Below are 19,092 nucleotides of genomic sequence, written 5' to 3' on the forward strand. Positions count from 1 at the left end.
AAGTCTAGAAAGATATTCAACAAAATGGTAACAAAGCTTAGTCCTGGATGGTGAGATTAAATAGAGCTTGTGTTTTCTCTTTTTAAAATACGTTTTCTAAATTTTCTACAGCAACATGTTATATTTAAGTAATTTTATAGGTTTTTCTTGTTTATCTACTCAACATCATAATATAAGTTAAAGGGATTTTTTGTAGCTTGCTGTTAGTAAAAGTGTTTTGCCTGATGCACTTAGACTCTTGTGTTCTTGGAGACTGCGTACATAATATTAAATTACTGCAGCATAATTTATGTAAACATTTCCCTATTGGATATTTTTGGGAATCATAAATGACGCTAAAAGAAAAATCTTTCTTCAAAAATCTTTATCTCATTTCTGAGTTTTCTAAGAATATTTTCCCAGGAGTAGGAATGTGAATTTTATTAAGGCTCATGGGATATGTCACCATATTTTATACTTATAAATCTTTCTCCATCTCTACTTTTTCTTGGATTTAACTCTCATATTTTTGTCATAACTGCAAGATAAGATTTTAAATTTAATTTTATCTCTAAATATTTTGTCAGTATTCCCAATAATGTTATTGAAAATCATTCTTTTATGTTAGACACAATATGTACAAATGCACACACTCAACTGATTACAGAACTACTTCTTTTCTGGTGATTTTTTTAATATCACTTTTTGGTGCAAAGGATGACACTGTTTTGATTGTCAAAGTTTTATTTTTTTTTTAAAGATGTTATTTATTTATTCACGAGAGAGAGAAAGAGAGAGAGAGGCAGAGACACAGGCAGAGGGAGAAGCAGGCTCCCTGCAGGGAGCCCGACGCGGAACTTGATCCGAGGACCCGGGGTCATGCCCTGAGCTGAAGGCAGATGCTCAACCACTGAGCCACCCAGGTGCCCCTGATTATAAAGTTTTAAAGTGAGTTTTAAAATCTAACATAATCAGCCTTTTTTGATTATTCTTTTTCAAAACATTTTAAGCAATTCTCATATGAATTTTCTCTTGTTTTGCAATAGATTAAATCACCACAAACTTATTGGCTGAAAGACAACACCAATTTATCATCTCTCATTTATTGTAGGTCAGAATTTCACAAGGCTGAAAGGGTTTTAAGGTGTCAGCAGGGCTGTGATTCTCATCTGAGGTCTGGCATTCTCTCCTAAGTTCACCGGCTACTCCAAGATTCAGTTCTGTGTGGTCATGTGACTCTACTTCCAGTAGTGAAGACAGCCACTGATCTGACAATAAAGATACTCAAAACATCACGACTCGATACTCCTAATCAATGACTTATAGGAAGCAAGGATCTGAGTGACTTTTCATTGATGACATTATGCTGATTGGACCTGACGAACAAAGAGTAGCAACTCCTCTAGACTTACTGGTAAGACATTTGTGTGTCAAAGGGTGGAACACAAATCCGACTGAAATTTGGGAGACTTCTACTTCAGTGAAACTTCTTCCAGGGGTCCAATGGTGAAGAACATGTCCAAATATCCCTTCTAAAGTAAAGAATAATTTTGAGTAACCAAAAACGCTGCTACTTTTGGGAAAAGCCCAGAACAAGAGCAGCCTCTTCAACAGCTCCAGGCTGCTGTGCAGGCTGCACTGCTCCTTGAGCCACATGATACAGCAGGTCCAATGGCTCTTAAAGCATCAGTGACAGCGAAGGATGGTGTTGTGATCTTAGGCAGGTCCCTATATGTGAGTCACAGGTGAAGCCCTTTGAATTTTGGAACAAAGCCCTGCCATCCTCTGCAGATAACTACCCCCCTTTTGGGTAAAACAGCCTGTGCCCTGCTGCGGAACCATAGCAGAAACTGAGCACTTAACCACGGGCCACCAAGTTAGCAGGCGACCTGACCTACCCATCATGAACTGGGTGTTAGTGGACCCACTAAGCCAAAAAAATTTTTTTTTGGAAGAAAAGGTGAACTTTATTTACCTTTGTATCTTGTGAATTCTGAACCATGTGAATGTATAACATTTCAAAGAACAAATTAAAAACAAATGCAGAATACTATAATCTTATTGTTACAAAAAAAAGAAAAAGAAGTCTATATACATAAAAACATTCTGGAAGAATATGCAACTGTTATCAGTGGGGTACTCCTGGGAAATGGAGTAGGGAAATAAGGAGACTTGCATGGTTTATTCTATATGGTCTGTATTATTTTAATTGTTTCCAAAAGACATATTATACTACTTTGGCAATTTTTACTTAAAAGAAAGAAACATTTTTAAGAATTGCAATCTCACCTCCCAAAAGAATCTCTGAGCTCCCCCAGAGTGCACAGCAACACTCCATCATTAAATGGAAGTGGTATATTCATGACCGGGTCTGAGTAGACCCTGCAGGCACAAATAAGTCGCATGAAGAAGCCGCTGATTTGGCGGAACAGTAGTATGGCCTCTTGAGGACGCAGCACTGGCTAGGGCAAAGTTCTTCTGAGGCTGCAGATGCTCTGAAACAGCATCGAGTATATAGTGTTGTGTCTCCCATTGCCAGGACTCCAGAGTCTAGTGATTGGGGGTGGAAATGCGAATGGCACCGCTCACTTACCCCTAGTGACCCACTAGCAAAATCTTTGCTTCCTGTTCTCGAGACCATATGCTCTGCTGGCCTAGAGGTCTTAGTTCCAGAAGGAGGAATGCTTGCACCAGAAGATACAACAATGATTCCATTGAACTGGAAGTTAAGACTGCCGCCTGGCCACTCTGGCCTCCTCATGCTTCTGAATCATCAGGCAAAGAAGGGAGTTACTGTTGTCTGGGGAGATTGACTCTGCCTGCCAACGGGAAACCGGACTGCAACTCCACAATGGAGGAGAGAAGAATACGTCTGGAATACAGGAGATCCCTACGGCGTCTCCTAGTATGGCTATGCTCTGCTACTAAGGCCGATGGAAAACTACAACAACCCAATCTAGGCAGGGCTATTAATGGCCCAGACCCCTTAGGAATGAAGGTTTGGGTCATCCCACCAGGTGAAGAATCATGACCAGCTAAGGCATTTGCTGAAGGCAAAGGAAATACAAAATTGGTAGTGGAAGAAGGTAGCTGTATTTTTTTTTTAAGATTTTATTTACTCATGAGAGACACAGAGAGAGAGAGAGAGGCAGAGACACAGGCAGAGGGAGAAGCAGGCTCCATGCAGGGAGCCCATCATGGGACTCGATCCCAGGACCCCGGGATCAGGCCCTGGGCTGAAGGCAGGTGCTCAACTGCTGAGCCACTCAGGCGTCCCAAGAAGGTAGCTATAAATATCAGCCAAGACGACATGACCAGTTTCAGAGATGAGAACTATAATTGTCTGGGTATTTTTTCCTTATTTTGTTTTGAATATGTATCTTAACATATATATATGTTCACCATATACATGTGCAAATATAGCTACACATATGAGTGAATATAACAGATATCATCTCTATTCTTTCCTCCTATTCCCTTATCATGTAACATAATATTATAAAATCATTATTTATATCATAATATTGAAATATTGTTAATTTTTCATTATAGTATTTAAATTACAGATTGTCAAGGAGAAGAGCAAGGGCTATAACCTTACTAGTTAGTGGGTTTTTAGTCATATATAGGATAGTTGTATCATCTTGGTGGAATTATGACTTTGTTATTGTTTTTATTTGGAGATTAAGTATGGTTTAAGGAGATGCCCCTGGGTGCCAACTTGGCAGGGATTGGACTGTGATGGTTGATTTCTATGTATCCATATGACTGGGCCACAGAGTACCCAGGTATTCAGTCAAACATTACTCTGGGTGTCCGTGAGGGTGTTTGTCAATTAGTAGACCGAGTAAAGCAGATTGCACTCCTTCTGTGGGTCAGCCTCATTCAGTCAGGTGAAGGCCTAAACAGAAAAAAGAAAAAAAAAAGGTCTAAGAGGAAACTGCTCTTACCTGACTGCTTCTGAGCTGGACATTTTGTTCATGCTTTGAGACTCAAACAGAAACACTGGCTCTTTCTGGGTCTCCCAGCTGCCAGCTTTCATGTCGCAACTGCACCATTGGCTCTCCTGAGACTCCAGCTTGCTGACTGCAGATCTTGGGACTCGTCAATTGACTGAGTTAATTTCTTATAATAAATCAAATATACATTTTCTTTTTGTTTCTCTGGAGAACCCTGATTAATACACGCACTAACAATTATAATTTTCCATATACACTTCAGAAGAGTTGGTCAAGTTCCAAAACAAAATCCCATGGAACTAGTTCTTTACTTGTAGATGATGTAAACATCTCATTAGCACATTGCATAGCTACAGAAAAGTACACAAATCACAAGTGTACGCCTGAATTTTCACAAAATTAGTACTTTCCTAATCAGTTTCTAAATTAAAGAGCCCCACGGCCCCTTCTAGTCTTTACTCCTCACAGTAGCTACCATCCTGACTTCTATCAGTATAGACTGGCTTTGCCTGTTACGCATGGAGTCATACAGTGTGTGTTATTTTGTGTCTGGCTTCTTTTATAATAAACCTTATGTTTGCAAAATTCATTCATGTTGTAAAGTGTAGCTGCTCTTTCTCACTGCTGTATAGTATTCCACTGTGTGATTACACAACAATTTATCTATATATTCTGCTGGATTATTTCCAGTTTTCAGCTACCCTGAATTGTGCTGCAATAATCATTCTTCAACATGTGCTTTGGAGAACATTTACCTATGGGGATTTTAATTGGAATTTTTGTTGATTCTATACATAACACTGGCAAGAATTGAATACCTACCCTCATTGATCCAGGAACATGACAGATCTTCCATTTATGAACAACTCATGTCTCTTTCAGTAATGTCTCTTCCATACTCACCCAGCTTGACATTCATTGTTCCAGGTCAAGGAGACAGAAAGAAGACAGAAGCAAGGAAACTCTGACCTTCCTTTTACCTAATGTTGCACCATTTTGCAAAAACATTATTCTGAGCCATTTTTATCATATTCTATTCTGAGAATAGACATCATGCCTTTTGTTTCCTTCACTTTTCACAGTGATAATTGAGCCTAGTCATTAGCTTTTACAACACGTTCTTTCACTGTTCATTCTTGGTTATCTCTTGCTCATTCAATTTTTTGTGTACATGACCTTTTCAAATGTACACTCACTGGAGAACTCCCTGGGAGACTATTTGGGTTGTTTTAGAGACTTCCTTTCCTGCCTTATGTACTCTCACAAATGCCCTTCCCTCTTGAGTCATACCCTTGTTCAGAATCTTATTCCTCACATTTAAGAAATATTTGCCTCAGTAAAATCCTAGAGACATGTTTTCCTATGTCTGAAACTCCTCCCAAACAATGAAATGGTCATCAAGGCATGCCAGGAAGTGACCAGATGTCCTACTTTAGGCAAACAAAGCTTTTAGCTGATGGTGTAGTGCTGACACCTCCTGTCACTATTATATCTTACTTCTGAGCTGAGCCAGTTTGATAAAGCTTCATTAGAAAAGCATCTGTGAGACAGAACAGTATTTAAATGATCAGGTCCTAGCATAGACCATGGCTTGTGTGTTAGGACACTGAACCCCTTCCAACATTCCCCAGAGGGCTTTATCTTCCTGTTACCTGGTCAGGACAGCAACTCTGTGTTCTTCTCAGACCTCTGTGCTCCTTGATGGAGAGCATCAGGAACCCTGAAGGTCCTCTTCCAGCTTTTCTAGAGTCCATGGGAAATAGCAGTTTTATAAGGTACCTCAGACCACAGTCCATAGTCACTCCTTTGGCACCATCTGCTCCACTAAGCATCCCACCTTCAGGTAATTCTAGGTGAAAAAGAATTAACACTCTGTGTTCATCAGCTGCCCCCAGAACACATTCAGCTCTTCTAGTCACTCCCTCACCACACTGCCCATTCTGCGGCTGGCCAGTCATCTATCATCTACCAATGAGGAGACACCAGCCTTCCGTCAATGAAATCTCCAGCTCTAGGAACAAGACTATGGAGACTCTGGGGTCACCTAGTTGGGCCGGATAGTGATGGGAGTGGAGGAAGTAACCTCCCACCATTTCACAAGGCCAGTGGTCCCTGGACCCCACCCCCATTCATTTCTAGAACCCCTTCCCCAATCTGTTGCGGGTAACAGGGCCATATCTGTAGTTATTTAGTTACCCAAGGGAGGGACCTTGGCCTGATCTTTTATGGCAATTTTTAGAATTCACTTTTTAGAATTAACAACTTGCTTGTCCTCAGCTCTGAACCTAAGTCAGCTATTTAAAAGTAATATAAAAGGTCTCAGTCAACAGCAGGTTACAAAAGAAAACATGCAACACGATGATTTCAGATAGTTCTAAATGCTATGCAGGAAACAAAATAGGGCTCTGTGACCGACAGGAACAGCGAAGTACCCATTGGAGGATGGAAATCGCCAAGCCTTTGGAGACCTGGGAGAAGAGCATTTGGGGCAAAGGAAGCAGTGTACGCAAAGACTCTGCAATAGGAGTAAGCTCGACAAATAGAGAGAAAGTCAATCCGCCCTACATGTGTTTTGCCTGGGCACAGGCAAGACTGCGCTCCCGTCCTCAATCTCCCAGCCAAATGATATCATTTATTTACCAATGAGACTACACTGCGGAGCCTCTCCTCACGATCAAGAGAAGGGACAGGTGATGCTCAGTGAAGCCATTCTTAAAAAGAACAACTTACAAGCAAGTTTCACCTAATTAAACCTTGGGCTCTTATGTCTCACTAATATAAAAATTATTCTTGTCTACTTTTACGTGATTTATATGCTACTGGAAACACAACATGTGGCAATTATCTTCTGTTGATGTCTGTACAGTCTTTAAAATGAGGGAACTAACTGAAGTCTTCATAAAGGTTCCTGGTACCCAGGAGGAAGCAGTCTACAGCTCTAAGTAATGTAATCAGAAAGGCTTTAAACAATTGGATGAGCCAGACAAAGAAAAATGTTTCATGGGTGTTATCAGCGACAAAGCAAAATAAGCTTGTGGATTTTCGTTGCAGTTTCTAGAAAGGGAAATGACAAAACTGTTTCTAGGAATAAGAGATGGTAAAACAGAAATTAATGTCATGATTCCCATTCTGATCTAGGATTATAAAATGCAACTGATATTTCTTTCTCTTTTATTTAAAAAAAGCCACTCAAACTTACCTTCCCTGTTTAGAACTATGACCAGGATTGATTGTCCTTGACACCACCATTCCCCTGCTGTTGCAAGGGCCTGGAGCTCTGGCCATTCTGCTGTTCTTCTCGGTACTTTACCAAGTGAGGCTAAAGCGAACATAGGTATGGAAGGCTAGGGGGTATGCTGGAAGGACGTCGAGGTCTCCATACTCTGTTATTAAAATTCTGAAGCAATCCTCCCAGAATCGGTGTCTCCCTGATTCCCTGAACTCAGTCATTTTCTGCTTCTAACCTGTGCTCTTTCCTTTTTCTCTGGTAGGGGCTCAGAGTCAGTTCATGGTGGCGATGGGGAATGTACAGGCCAAGTTGTCTTCTTATTCTCTTCCCCCACTTGTGGACACCCACCAACAAAAAGAAGACAAAACGAAAGTTCTCCCCTTTCTTTAGTCAAAAAAAATAAGTATCAGGCAGCCTGGGTGGCTCAGCACTGCCTTCAGCCCAGGGCATGATCCTAGAGACCCGGGATCGAGTCCCACGCCAGGCTCCCTGCATGGAGCCTGCATCTCCCTCTGCCTGTGTCTCTGCCTCTCTCTCTCTGTCTCTCTCTGTCTCTCATGAATAAATAAATAAAATCTTAAAAAAAAAACAAGTATCTATGCATATCAGCTTACGTACTCAAATAAAACTCAAGCACGGTCCACACAGACTTTTGCTTCATTGTCTGGCCCTCCTGCTTCTTAAAGAGTAAAATCTTTTAAAACACTAATAATTGTCAAATTTTGGTGCTGCTTACCACAATTATTAGATGGTCCCTCCTCCAAGCCCTGTATGTACCCTCTGCACAGTGCACCTGACTGTGAATATGGTGGATTTTGCTCCCATGATCAGGTGATGTTATATGACATAGTTACCTTAAGATAGGGAGATTATCCAGGTAGGGCTGACCTAATCACATGAGCCCTTTAGAAGGAGAGAATTTCTCCAGCACATCACAGAAGACAAAGTCAGAGATTGGGAGCTGGAGAAGGATGCCATGTACTCTTGCTAACCAGTAGGTGGAGGAGACCATGTGGCAGAGAATGTGGGTGGCTTAGAAGAAGTTGAGAACAGCCTCTGGCTGCAAGTCAGTAGGGAAATGGAGACCTCAACCCTACAACTTCAAGAAGCTGAATTCTGCCAATAATCTGAGTGAACTTGAAGTGGATTCTTTTCCAGAGCCTACAACCAAGAATTCAGCTTGATTGATGTATTGATTTCAGCCCTTTGAGACTCATCAGAAAACCTAGCATGTGCCTTCTGACTTATGACAACGAGAGCTTATAAATGGGTATTGTCTTAAACTACTAAATTTATGGAAATTTATTATGTATCAGGAGAAAGCTAATTACTCTTAGGGTAATGGTAACTAAAGTCAAGATTCTAAAAGAGCAATGACATCCTCAGCCTTCAGAGTCCTATTCCTGCTCCAGGAAGGATGAGACACTACAGTGCTCTCCCAATCCCCAGGAGACTTGCAAGAATAAGTTCTGGGACAACCAGCTTGATCTCAGACCAAGAACTGTTGGAAATACATTATTTCAATTTTTATATTTTTCTCAACTCTTTCTTCTTCTATTCTCTGATATATAGGTAGCCACCCCCCTCCTTCTTATTAGCTATTTCCCTTCTTTAGTAAATATTTTCTTAGACATAAGAATTTAGCCTTTTCTTCCCTACATGGGCTCAGCATAGATGTACAGAATGAACAGATGATGGTACATGAGGATAAAAAGGAAAGAAAGATAATAGAAAAAAGAAAGAAGGAAAGGAAAGAAAAATAAATGGAAGGGAAGAGGGAAGAGGGAAGGGAGAAGTGGGAGGGGGTAGGGGAAGGAGGGAGGTAGAAAGGAGAGGGAAAGGAAAGGGGGATGAGAAGTGGTGTCTCAACTACCCACTGCTGCATAATAAATCACCCTAAAACTGGTGGCTTAAAACAACAGCTATCTTATTACCTCACGATTCTATGTGTTGGCTGGCTCAGGTGAGCAGCTCTTCAGATCCATGTAACACTGGCTCAGGCTACAGGTGTGTAGGGAGCCGGTAGGGCTGGCAAGTCCAAGAGAGCAGCTGACCAGTGGTGCCAATTGCTATCTGGGAGCTCCCCTGGCTGCCAACTGCAGCTTCCTTGTTTTCCTCTACGTGGGCCTTGGGCTCCTCATGGCATGGCAGCTGAGTTTCAAGAGGCAGAAAACAGAAATGGTCCATCTTCTTCAGGTCTAGACTCAGGAGTCCAATGATGTCACTTTCCCTGCATCCTTGTGGTCAGAGCCAACCGTAAGAACAACACAGATTCAAGAAGAGAGGAAATATGCTCCATTTCTTGATATGAGGAGAGATGTGCATGTGCAGGTTGGAAAGAAGTGTTGTGAGCCGTCTTTTGAGACCCACTACTCGAAGAAGGGAGAGAGAAGTACACACATCGCCACCAGAGGGGCCCTTCTGAAGCTTAGGTCAGACCATGCCACCCCTCCACTTGGGTATTACGATGATCTACAAAGTGGTGTGCCATCGGCTCCAACCCTTGCGGCTCTCCTCGGTCCAACTCTTTGCACTCTCTGGTTGGCTCATTGGACTCCACACCCACTGGTTTCCTAGCTGTTTCTCAAACTCCCCACACACATTCTTATTGTGGAGACTCTGCTTTTTTGTCTGTCTGGAAAGCAGACTCTGGCTACCAACAAGGGTTCCTTCCCTCACTTCTTTGGCTCTCAGATCGAATGTCAGGGGAGCTTATCCTGACCACCCAACATAAAATAGCAACTTTCACTGTCCCATTGTGATAGGCTGACTTGTGTTCCTCCAGCATTCATATGTTGAAGCCTTAACTCCCAATAGGACTGTACTTGGAGTAAGGTAATAATTAATGTTGAATGAAATCATAAGGATGGGGACTCAATCTGAGTAGTGTCCTTATAAGTGCCCCCTATCCACCATGTGAAGAAGCATCTGTCTATAAACTAGGAAGAGAGACCTCACCAGGAATCGAATCAGCTGGGACCCTGATCTTGGGCTTCCCGGCCTCCAGAACTATGGGAAAGTGAATTTCTATTGTTTAAGGCACTCGGTCTATGGCATTTGTTATAGCAGCGTAAGGCAATTAAGACCCCTACCAACATCTTCTCCCTACTTACCTTACCTGGTTTTTCTTCATAGCCCTTTATCACCATCTGAACTAGTGCACATTTATTTCTTTTTTCGTTGTCAGTCTCTCCCCACCAGCCTAGCTGCTCCATGAGAAAAAATGTGGTCTGATTTTAAAATCCCTGCCTTCTCTCTTCTACCTAAAAGAGAACTGCACAGAGAGGTTATTGATAAATATTTGCTGAAAAACTGGAATGAATGAGTAAATTGGATTTTTTAAAGCATTAATAAGGGTGGAAACAGCACTGTTTCTTCACCAGCTAACAGCACATTTCTCCTCATTACTAGCAAAGACAGCAGATGTTTTCAATAGATAGCAGAGATGAATACTGCAGAGATAAGACCTCAGTGAAACCTTATGAGAACAGAGTGGAAGAGGAAATAAAAGGGTCTGACGTGACTTGGACAGTTCACAGCCCAGAATCTCTGATATGGTGGACATACTTCATTTTCATACCTATTCAGCCCTGCTCATCGTACCTGGGCCTTGCACCCACAGGAACCTGTCAGGGTAGCACAGGTCGGGAGATCCGTCCCCCGGGATAAAGCGCTTCAGCTTATGCAGACCCATGGTGTCTGTTTTGCATCTATGGCAACACTAAAGGTGTGTCTCGGAGCCTCTTCTAAGAGCCCTGGGGGTTTGTTTCCCCAGCAGGCTTGCTGCTGGTGCCCACTGAGGCTTTGCATCAGGAGCCTCAATATTCTGATGCCAGAATATTAACCCTTTGTGGGGTGTCTACTAACTCTCTGACATCGAAGGATGAATCTGCAACAACCTCTGGGATAGAAAAACTGGAAAGCCGCTGTGATATTAGCCCGTTGGGTTTAGCGTATCTCAAGCCTGTGACATTTCCAAGATGCAGACTGCTCCGGCTGTCTGGCGAACACCTGCGTAAAGCAGGGATGGTGCGGTCCAGGACCACCCAGGAGACGGATAGTGATTACATGGCTGGAGCTTAAACCACAGAAGGAAATAAAGAAGAATCAAGATGAGAAGTCGGAGAATTCAAACTAATCGTCTGGGTTCTGGGGCCAGTTTAGACAATTCTACAGTGAGAGCATAAAAGCTACCACCTGAGAGGTCACTTTAAGGAATATATCTTCTCTAGCTTCCAAACCAGAACACCCAGCTCAGTTTCCCTGTTATCGAATCACTTCTCTAGAGAAGCTCCATGAACCCCGAGAGAAACCTGAGAGCTAGAGGAAGCAGGTCCACAGACACATATTTGACAGACACCCTGAATTCGTGTCCTAGGGCTGCCATAACAGAGTACCATGAATTTGGTGGCTAAAACACAGAAATTTATCCTCTCATAGTTCTGGAGGTCAGAATTCTGAAATCAAGGCATGAAAAAGACTGGCTCCTTCTAGAGGCTGAGAGAGAACGTCTTCTCTACCTCTTTCCTAGCTTCTAGGGGCTCCGGAAATCTGTGATATTCCTTGGCTTAGGGACAAATTACTTCAATATCTGCCTCTGTCTTCACATGGCTTTCCCTCTACGTCTGTGTCTTATTTTCCATCTTTTATAGGACACTCTGCATTAGGTTTAAGGGCCCACCCTAATGCTGCATAAACTCATCTGGATATTCTTTAACTACATCTGCAAAAACCCTTATTCTAAGATCATATTCTAAGATCATGTTCTTATTCTAAGATTCTCTTCTATCCATACCCTTATTCTAAAATCATATACTAATGTTCCAGGGTTTAGAACTTGGACATATCTCTTTTTTTAGGGTAGGTAGAGTATCACTATTTGACCCACTGCACATTCTTGACCCAATCTTTCAACATGTTCCCAGCCTCATAGCTACGAATAGTTGCATTACCTGATTTTAAAGCACAGATATGACGGGTGACATTGAGCTCTTTGTAATCTTAATCAGTAACACCCTGTCACCCCTCTATAGCGTTTTCATTCTTTGCTCAAGTCTCATCGCAATTAATACCTTCCCAAATGCAGTCCAATTATTTCTATAGATTGTGGCCTTTCCTCTCCTCCCACCCCGCAAACCCACTTGTTCCTCAAACATCTCCATGTTTGTAAACTTACATTTAGTTACACGGTATGTTGAAAAGCATATGGGCATTAGCTCTTGACTCTGTCATTTTAGCTTGTTATGTCACCTTGGATGAGGTGCCCCACTCTTTCTGAAGTTCAGTCTCCTTATCTGTAAAATAGGAGTTGCCAGAAGAATTCATGACATTGTATATAAAGCAGTCAGTTCAACGCCCTGCTCATACACAGCAAGGGCTCAGTCCGTGCCAGCCAGCTCTTCTGAGGAACACGTTTTGGTTGCGTGTTGAGTGCCTACTCTGGGTACTACATAGTAACAGGTATTGTGGGAGGTTTGCTGAGGCCAAAGAAGAAACATCAGCGCCCTTCGAAAACTCACAAGTGGATTTTCCCATGTTCTTAAGCTCTTAGAAGACGTTCAGTAATGTTCTTGAATCAGAGTGCAACCTGCACGGATCATGGCTCTTTCTGTGTCTAGGAAGGCATGCACTTTCACAATTACTGATGACAGGCATTTATCCTAATTTAAAACCTTTTCCAAAAAGAAAGTCTTTCAGTAACAACCCTCTCTCCTGAAAACCTACTTTTTGTAGCAGCTTTCTGGTAATTTCTACAATTCTACAAGTGAAATTAGGCCATCTCCTTCTAATTTTCTAGGTGATTACCAATTTTCACCTATTCAATCACTTTTTAGTAATCTTCTCTTGTTTTGAGTTATGGTGTTTTGATTTTCCCAGAAAATTCCACAAGTCTAATCTCACCACCGCAAACTTCCTATTAGCACTTGTACTATCAAATGAAGAATCCCTGCACCTGACCTCCTTTGAGTTTCCCTGGTACAATAGGACTCTTGGACAAAATGATGCCCCAGAAGCATTGCCAGCTTCCCCCAGTGTCTTCTGAATCACTGGAAGAATGATAATGATCAATCTAGTTTGGATGCTAAATTCCAATTTCATGGGAATGGAAAACTGCATATTGTTTATAAGATAAAGCTGAATATACCCATGAATTATAAAATCAGGATGTTGATAAACCAATTACTCAGTTCTCTAATCTTAGTAGCTAGCAAAATGCCACTATTTTCTAGGATCATTCTAGCTGGTGTTACTGATACCTTGCTTCTCCTTTTAAGGTCAAGACAGAGGTTACACACTATCATGGCTTATAACTAATTCAGCCCCCAAATAAATTTTGTTTGGAAGAAATTATAAAATTGTTTTCTTTTGCTTTTAGGGGTCAAGTGCTCCCCAATTCAATATGGTCTCTACCACTCTATATTACATTTTTATCCATTTATGCTCTTGCCCCAAGGCATTTGAATTGGTGAGCCCTAGAAAGATTTAGCAATGTCACTGGAAGATGTTTAGTAAAATGTTGGCTAACAGGTCCACTCAGGGTAACTAACAACTCCTGGTCTGCTAGGCACACCCATGCAGAGTTGGCTTGGTCATGCTGACTCATGGGTTCATATTTCAAGCTTACTCAGACAGTTAATTGTCAGATTGTTTGATTCCAAGAACCACATGCTGAATTTCGTTGAGTTATGGCACTTTGGTATTTCCTAAGTCATACTGTAAAAGTACCAGAAACAATATGTTTGAAAACCTTTCCTCTGTAGAAAATTTAATTTTTTAATTTAGCATTTTACATGAAATCTAAACTAGCCCATTAAAGCCCAGAACAAAGTTAAAAATGTACCCAGGAGCATGTATGTGTTCATGTGGCAGAGCAAACACCAAACAGACGTATCAGTCTTTCCTGCATGGAAAACTCGATCTATTCAAGTTGGTAGGTGTTTGTGGATGGACCTGGAGGGTATTATGCTGAGTGAAATAAGTCAATCGGAGAAGGACAAACATTATATGGTCTTGTTCATTCGGGGAATATAAAAAAAGTGAAAGGGAATAAAGGAGAAAAGAGAGAAAATGAGTGGGAAATATCAGTGAGGGTGACAGCACATGAGAGACTCCTAACTTTGGGAAACGAACAAGGGGTAGTGGAAGGGGATGTGGGCGGGGGATTGGGGTGACTGGGTGACGGGCACTGAGGGGGGCACTTGGTGGGATGAGCACCACCATTTGGTGGGTGATACGCTATATGTTGGCAAATTGAACTCCAATACAAAAAATAAAGGAAAAAAATGTTGGTAGGTGTTACACAGAACAAGGGTTTCTTGGTCAAATTTACTGGGCAAATTCTCTGATAAATATAGAGAAATGATTTTTTGTTCTTTTTTTACTGTGAAACATCTGGGTCATTAGTATGTTCCAAGAAGAGCTACAGTGTGCTATTTCCCAAATCCATTTGTTTAGCAAATTCTTTTTGCACAGGACAACTGTTCACCAGTATTACAATACACATATTTTAAGAAAGGCTGATGTAGTTATCTGGTGATGAAGCCACCCCTAAAAACTATCAGACCTTTATGAGACCTTGGGCAAATCTCACAACTGCCGTGAGACACTCTTTTTTCATCTAGAAAGGGAATTTTAAGTTCTCTTCCAGCTTGAGTACTTTCTGATTTGCCTCAGAGCTTTATAATATTGTTTTTGGTCATTTTCACTAAATGACTAAAGAGGAAGGAGAAACAAAACCAACAACAATGAGTATCACTCTATAAAACAGAGTTCCGGGACTTCCCAGGCCCACTTGACTTTGCAGAAATACAATTAGGATTACAAAGCCAAATGGTTATTTCTCCAAAGACTCAAAGCATTTTCCCTAAGTGGAATTTCAAGCCTTTGAGTACTAAGATCACTAAAAATGTCTACTATTGGCTGCTTCATTAATCCGAGATACTTTACGGTTCACCAGAGCCCTGAGACAGTCTTACTTGAGTAAGGAAACTTAAAGATGATGATGCACTTTCATTTCCTAACCATGGTAGAAGCAGGTCTGAGGTTAGGCTCTCCCACACCCACCCAGGATTTCCAGTTTATCCATGTGTCGGGCTTTCTTTCTTCCCTGTGGTGGACAAGGATGGAAATGGAGGTCATGGACCCATCTCCTCTCCTTCTGAGTCTTCACTTCCTGGGGTTTAAATCTAATGACTCATCTTCAGGATTGCCTTAAGTGGCCTGCAACAACCCCACTATTTTCAACAGTGATTTGTCCTTTGATGGTTCAGGAAGATGTGGAAGCAGTTTGCACAAGTCACAAATACAGACCACCAACCTCTCCAATTTATGAGTCTTCTTTTTAAATCCAGGAAACAACAAAAAAAAGTATTTCTGCTTGTTTCTCAACCTAAGAAAATGATAGTTTTCTGGTTATAGATGAGAACAGAGCTTTGTCTGAAAATAATACCTCCAATTACACAGTAAGGTTGTAATAAAGTACATTCAAAAGGAAAATTCATTCCCATTAAGCACCTCATTCTTAACATTGTTTGCTCTTATCACAGATGCAAACATACCCTTTGATTTTTCTTCTGGATCATAATCTGTACTTAAAGAATTGAAAGTCTTATCTTACAAATCTGAGTGAGTCCAAGAAAACTATCTAGCACGAGTAACTATCCTACACGAGAAATTGCTAATGTTTGGTGGTGAATGGAAAGTTTACATGAATTTACATCTACTTTGTACAGCAAGATTTAGTGGAAATGAAATATACATACATACTCTTTTGAAATATATATATAATTTTGAAAGTATATATTGGTTGAGAGAGATGCAAATGCAACTCAAACTAGCACTTAAGTCTAAAAGGTAAAGCGTTGTCTGGGAAGTCTGAGAAATGCATCTTACCTCAGGTATGGGGAAATCAGGGCCCAGGTGTCCATGCCTGAACTTTCTCCCTCCCTCTCTCCATCTCTGTCTTTCCACTCACCTCTGCTGGGTGTTAACGTCAGTTCCTTTCTCCATCTGGAAGCCAGATGTCTGCTCATGATCCTAAACCCATTTTGTCCAAAAGCTTCCTATCCTAGAAGGAGAGAATCTCCTCCAGCTTTCCACATATCAAATCTGGCTGAAGAGTACTAGGGGCTCTTACCTGCGTCATGTGCTCATGGCTGAACTAATCACCATGGCCAGAGTAATGATCTACTCTGATTGGCCAATCTTAGGGCATGAGCCCACCCTAGAGTCAAGGCAAACGGGACCAACGACATGGCAACGTGGTGGGAGGGACAATTTCCAGAAGGAAGAGAGATGTGCAGGCACACAGAAGAGAGGGCTAGTATAAAATACACTGACTTTCAGACTAGCAGAGGTGCTGATGAGCTGAAGGTAAGCTCAGAGCTCAGCTAGCCTCCTCTTTCTTACACAAGCTACAACCGAGGACTCCAAATGCCTGTGCTAACCCATAGCACATTTGCAAACCCTCTTCTCTCCAAGTAGTATCACTCCCCTCTGAGATGTTTGCTGAAAGGAGACTTGAAAGCTGGCACTCAGAAATGTAGTAAGAACAACAACAACAAAAAAAAGATGAATGAGACACAATGCCTAGAGTTCAAAGAAAACAGTTTCTAATTTACTTTATGAAAAATTATGTTTCTTTAATTTTTTTAGATGAAGAGAGGGAGGGTAGGGGAGAGGCAGTGACAGAGGGAGAGAGGGAATCTTAAGCAGGCTCCACCTGTGGAGCCTGATGGGGGGCTGTATGGGGCTTTGATCTCAGGATCCTGAGAACATGACCTGAGCAGAAATCAAGAGTCCCACACTTACCGACTGAGCCACCCAGGCACTCCTGGGTAATTATGTTTCATTTAGACCTTAGAAACTTCCCTTTTTTCCTCTCCAGTTTGTAATTTCCTAAGATATGGTTAAGAAAAATATGTTTAAAATACTATCTTACTATCCTACTCGAGTGTTCTCAGCCCAAGAACTAGTCAAGTGGTACAAAATCTATAAATCACCTAATGATGAACACTCAGTTCCTGAAGACATTTGCTGAAGACTCAAGTAGAACCAATGATTCATGGGTTAACATTCTTAAAATTCTGACTTGCCCTCTGAGTCATGGTTTTCACACTTGCTATTCCCCTGCCTAGAGCACCCATCTTCCTGTTCATGTGGTTGGGACTCTCTCTCATACATTTTCACCTCCACAGAGAAGCTGTCTTGCCCCATTTATAATAATATGTCACTCATTATCACAGAGCCCCATTAAATTCCCTCATAGTGTTAACCATAGTTGATTATAGGTTTATTTATTGGCCTGTTTCCTGTTGATCCTGGTTTATAAGCCCTGGGAAGGCAGGAGTGTGCTTGGTGTGCCAAGGCTCATCCAACAATAATGCCTGACATGTTGTAGAGAACAAAACATGACTGAATAGAGTATACCAGAAGAAAGAAGTAACCTAGGGTTTCTCAGTCTTTGGCCAGGCTGAGAAAAACAGAGGAAGGCTAATCTACTGGACACGGATCATTTCTTTCTGGCAGAAACTGAGAAGGTAATGAGATGGGATAGGGGAAGGGGGTTAGAAGCCCTGGCTTACTCATCATTTACAATTCTTCCCATCTTCCAGTTCCCATTTTAGTATGTCTCCTCAGCAGTCTGCCCTAGCAAAACTTACTCTTAGGAAGGAGCAAAGAAACTCCTTCACTCTGTTGTATGTGACTAAACAGCTTAACATGATACATGATACAGCCTTTTAATACAAGCCAAAGCCTCAAACTCAGGGATAGATTTCAGTAATGGGGCTGGAGAGGATATGAGATGTACCAGTGTCCTGAGAGTCTGAAAAAAAAAAAAAGGCAAATATGCAAACTGTCACCCACAATACCTTTAATTTATAAAGAAATAACATAGTATTTATGCTTCTATACTTAATAAGCATCCTATATTTCGTACATATATACACATTTCTTATACATTATGTATATATACATGCATATGTACATATATACATGTACATACATATACATACATATATAGAAGGGAATCTTTAAAACTCATGTTTTTAAAAAGTTCTGAGGCTGAGAGAAATGGGAATCCTCTTGTGCAGAAATAAAGAATCAGCAAGGCAAACAGTTTGGCACTCTGGAGTAATTTTCAAAAAAGGCTGTGGGGTAAAGGAAGGAGCAAAGACAGGAGAGGATTCAAGGAAAGAAGAAGGAGGAAGAGGAGGACAGAAGACCTCTTAATGAGTTCTAAGAGAGAGAGGTTGGACAGAAATATTTTTGCCTGGGGCAGATTAACCCGAGTTCAAAGTGTGTTTACTTACATGTAGGAACATTTTTTGTTGTTGTTGTTCTTACTGAGACTTGAAGCTGAGGCCTGAATAAATCCATCCTTAGCCACTGGCTCAAAGATCTGTCTAGCCAATGTCAGTGGAATTCAGATTTTAAAGAAGTCGGCTTCTTCTGGAACTCACCCTGTTGGTTTATAGGTTTCTAACTTCCCTTAAAACACAGAAATGCATTTAATCTCTCTCTGTGTGTAAATCCAAACTGAAGGCCCCGTCACAGTGCACTATTAATAAAAGCACCAGGTCATCCATGGTCACATGGATAAAGTCTGGCCACTTTGTGTAGGAGCTCTCACTTCTAGTCCAGCCGTTCTCAGCTGAGATGGTCTTTTGAGTCCTTGCACCTGAGCTTACTTTCAACCTGTTACCTACATCTTGGATTCAGAAGTTCAGGGCAATGAGTAGTATTTAATGCCTCTAAGTCAACTAAACACTTGATTCCAACTTACTTAGGAAAATATACATAATGCTAATAATGATGACAGATGCTAGGATTTGCTTTCTATTTTTTCCGACTAAAAGCCACCACTAGAGTTTTAACAGTAGTGAAATGAATAACTGGGTACCAGCAAACATCTCAATGGCAGAA

General features: G+C 41.3%; 1 long non-coding RNA gene across 2 annotated transcripts; it reads right to left on the reverse strand.

Moving 5' to 3' along the window:
• Positions 1–3,019: 3,019 nt before the first annotated feature.
• LOC140595837 (uncharacterized) lies at positions 3,020–18,710 on the reverse strand. 2 transcript variants are annotated; one of them, XR_011997741.1, is made up of 3 exons: positions 18,480–18,710; positions 5,591–5,787; positions 3,020–3,880 (listed from the first exon to the last, which is right to left on the reverse strand). It is a non-coding gene; the product is annotated as an uncharacterized lncRNA (long non-coding RNA). The 2 variants fall into 2 exon arrangements; XR_011997740.1 differs by lacking the exon at positions 18,480–18,710 and adding an exon at positions 9,102–9,540.
• Between the last annotated feature and the right edge of the window lie 382 nt (positions 18,711–19,092).

The sequence above is a fragment of the Vulpes vulpes genome, chromosome 16, assembly GCF_048418805.1.
Source record: "Vulpes vulpes isolate BD-2025 chromosome 16, VulVul3, whole genome shotgun sequence".
Lineage (NCBI taxonomy): Eukaryota > Metazoa > Chordata > Mammalia > Carnivora > Canidae > Vulpes > Vulpes vulpes.